The 4144-nt window shown below is 45.4% G+C and overlaps 1 pseudogene; it reads left to right on the forward strand.

Annotated features, from left to right (window-relative positions):
- Positions 1-207: 207 nt before the first annotated feature.
- On the forward strand, positions 208-2716 carry LOC124974693 (histone acetyltransferase KAT2B-like; annotated as a pseudogene).
- The last annotated feature ends 1428 nt before the right edge of the window (positions 2717-4144 follow it).

Consider the following 4144-nt stretch of genomic DNA (forward strand, 5'->3'; position numbering starts at 1 on the left):
CGCCACACTCAGCGACCCAGGCCGAGGCAGGAGCTGGCGGGCAGGTAAGCGGCGAGCGGGGGCGGGCGGGGGCGGGCAGGGGGGTGGGCTCAGGGGCCGGGAGGGCGTGGGGGAGGGTCTCGCGCTCCCGATGACCAGAACCGGAGCGGGAGACCCTGGCGGCGGTGGCGTCTGACACTAGCACCTCCTGCCCAGCTCTGGGGCGGCATGTCTGAGGCTGGCGGGCCGGACCTGGCGGCTGCGGGGCAGGAGCCGGGACAGGGGCCGGCCCGGGGCGCTGCCCCCTCCGCCCGCAGCGCTGCAGCCCGCGCCGCCGCAGGGCTCCCCCTGTGCCGCCACCACCGCCGCTGGGGGCTCGGTCGCCTGCGGTCCGGCGACGACAGTGGCTGCGGCGGGCACGACGAAAGACCGGAGGCGGTGGCTCGGCCGGAATCGCGGTGAAGAAGGCTTAGCTGCGCTCCGCGTCCCCCCCTCCCCCGCCAAGAAACTGGAGAAACTCGGAGTGTACTCCGCCTGCAAGGTCGTGGAATCCTGTAAATGTAATGGCTGGAAAAACCCCAACCCCTCTCCCACTCCCCCCATAGCCGATCTGTAGCAAATCATTGTCAGTCTAACAGAATCCTGCCGGAATTGTAGCCATGCCCTAGCTGCTCATGTTTCCCACCTGGAGAATGTGTCAGCGGAAGAAATGAACAGACTCCTGGGAATAGTGTTGGATGTGGAATATCTCTTTACCTGCGTCCACAAGGAAGAAGATGCAGATACCAAACAAGTTTATTTCTATCTCTTCAAGCTCTTTGTAAAATCTATTTTACAAAGAGGAAAACCTGTGGTTGAAAGCTCTTTGGAAAAAAAGCCTTCATTTGAAAAACCTAGTATTGAGAAGGGTGTGAATAACTTTGTACAGTACAAATTTAGTCACCTACCATCAAAAGAAAGGCAAACAATTGTTGAATTGGCCAAAATGTTCCTAAACCGCAACAACTATTGGCAACTGGAGGCTCCATCTCAGGGAAGACTGTGATCTCCCAATGATGATGTTTCTGGCTACAAAGAGAACTACACAAAGTGGCTGTGTTACTGCAATGCGCCACAGTTCTGTGACAGTCTACCTCGGTACAAAACCACCCAGGTGTTCTGGAGAAAATTGCTTCGCTCAGTCTTCACTGTCATGAGGTGACAGCTCCTGGAACAACCAAGACAAGAAAAAGACAAACTGCCTCTTGAGAAAGGAACTCTAATCCTCACCCATTTCCCAAAGTTTCTGTCCATGTTAGAGGAAGAAGCTTATAGTCAAAACTCTCCCATCTGGGATCAGGTATTTCTCTCAGCCTCTTCCAGAACCAGCCAACTAGGAATCCAAACAGTTATCAGTCAACCTCCTGTGGCTGGGACAGTTTCATACAATTCAAAATCATCATCCCTTGAGCAGCCAAATGAAGAGAGCACCAATCCTGCTTGCAAAGCCTCTTCTCGGTTGAGCCAAACCCAGGAGAAAAGAAGAAAATAAATGACTCTCACGTTCTGGAGGAGGTCAAGAGACCCCGAGTTATGGGGGATATTCCTGTGGAATTGATCAATGAGGTCATGTCTACCATCAGAGACCCTGCAACAATACTCAGAGCAGAGACCAATTTTCTGTCAGCATATTCAACCAGGGATGAGGCAGCAAGTCTGGAAGAACAGAGGGGTGTAATTGAATTTCATGTGATTGGCAATTCCTTGAACCAGAAACCAAACAAGAAGATCCTGATGTGGCTGGTTGGCTTACAAAATGTGTTCTCCCATCAGCTGCCCCGAATGCCAAAAGAATATATCACACGGCTTGTCTTTGACCTGAAACACAAAACCCTTGCTTTAATTAAAGATGGTGGTGTTATTTGTGGTATCTGTTTCTGTATGTTCCCATCCCAAGGATTCACAGAGATTGTTTTCTGTGCTGTAACCACAAATGAGCAAGTCAAGAGCTCTGGAACACACCTGATGAATCATTTGAAAGAATATCATATAAAACATGACATCCTGAACTTCCTCACATATGCAGATGAATATGCAATCAGATACTTCAAGAAACAGGGTTTCTCCAAAGAAATTAAAATACCTAAAACCAAATACGTGGGCTATATCAAGGATTACGAAGGTGCTACTTTGATGGGATGTGAACTAAATCCCTGAGTTCTACACACAGATTTTTCTGTCATTATTAAAAAGCAGAAGGAGATAATTAAAAAGCTAATAGAATGAAAACAGGCCCAGATTCATAAGGTCTACCCTGGACTTTCATGTTTTAAAGATGGAGTTTGACAGATTCCTATAGAAAGCATTCCTGGAATTAGAGAGACAGACTGGAAACCAAGTGGAAAAGAGTAAAGTAAAGAGCCCAAAGACCCTGACCAACTGTACAGCATGATCAAAGCATCCTCCAGCAGGTGAAGAGCCATCAAAGCACTTGGCCCTTCATGGAACCTGTGAAGAGAACAGAAGCTCTGGGATATTATGAAGTTATAAGGTTCCCCCCATGGATCTGAAAACCATGAGTGAATGCCTCAAGAATAGGTACTACATGTCTAAGGAATTATTCATGGCAGACTTACAGCGAATCTTTACAAATTGGCAAAGAGTACAAACCCCTGAGAGTGAATACTACAAATGTGCCAATATCCTGGAGAAATTCTGCTTCAGTAAAATTAAGGAAGCTGGATTAATTGACAAGTGATTTCTTTTCCCTCTGCTTCTTAGAAAGTCATTGAACAGTGTGCCTAAAGCAAGGTGGTTTAGTGTCGCGTTCCTTCTGCCCGCAGAGAGAAACACGACACCTCAATTGTTCATCAGAGCTCTTTATTCTTCTCTCTTTCTCCTCTGATCATCCTCTGGTTCTCTGATGATGATGATGATGATGATGATGATGATTTTACAAGGCAGTTACAGTTATATATATATGAATTGTGAGACAATCAGGTTACAGAGTATAATAGTAAGATTACAGTATTACATATCAAAAAGTTACATAGTGGGCACAGATACAAGAAGGTACAGAAGAACAATCAGTTATAGAATATGTGGGGAGAGCAAGATTACAATATAATACAATCAGAGCAACTAAAGGGTGCGTGCAAGCACGAGTCACTTTTGTCTAATCAAAGCAGTTCTTTTTGGCCCTGGCTCAATGCCGGGGCCACTTTCTCAGGTAGCATCAGCTGCTGGCTTAGTGCCCGGGCCAGTTCTTACGGCAGTATCAGTCATATGTTGCAAACCAGGTTGCCCCGGCTTAGTGCCAGTCCTTAATGTTGCAGATCATGTTGCCCCGGCTCAATGCCAGTTCTTGATGTTGCAGTCTGTGTTGCCCCGGCTCAATGCCAGGGTACAGTCCTTGTTGCAATCTATGTTGCCCCGGCTTAATGCCAGGGTACAGTCCTTGATCAGTGTCAGCCTACTGGCTCAGCGCCGGGGCTCCTTCTTCAAGCAATGTCAGCTGTTGCAATTCTTTGTCTCAGCATCAGGGCTACACTGATGTCCTGCATCAGGGCCACACTGAAATCCTCAAGCCAGGCTAGGATGGGGTCTGCAGCCCCCAACAGTTTAGTTTTTTAAAGAATTGGATGATGTGTTGAAGAGACTTGTAAATGTAATAATTAACACTTTTGAAAAACAAGAAAACCTCCTTTTAGCTTTCAGATATGTATTTAAATTGAAGTCATAGAACATTTTTATTTTGTGGAATAGATTTTAATCTGTTTACTACTATTATGTAAATTTTCTATGTCATATCCATTAGCCAACTATTCCATGATAGATGATCAGGGGTTTCCTCAAGACCTGTATGTGAGGAAATTGCACATAGTACCAAGATTTAGGGGAATCTAGAAAATTTTCAGACCGTTAATGTTTCCATTTATTTCTAATGGAATGTGAGAGTTTATTTTTATTTTATTCTGAAGGACTTTAAGGAAGGGATACATGATAAAGAGCCCTTAAAAGGTGAAATATGTGATGTTTGAAGTCTTGTCATAGACTTTTTATATATATATTTTTAAAACACTCATCTAGATGAGATGCTTTGAGCAGTTCTGAAAAATGCAGTATCACAAAAGCAAACTGCTTTGATTCCTAAGGGACAAATTCTAAATAATGCAAATTTTTTATA

The sequence above is a fragment of the Sciurus carolinensis genome, unplaced genomic scaffold, assembly GCF_902686445.1.
Source record: "Sciurus carolinensis unplaced genomic scaffold, mSciCar1.2, whole genome shotgun sequence".
NCBI lineage: Eukaryota > Metazoa > Chordata > Mammalia > Rodentia > Sciuridae > Sciurus > Sciurus carolinensis.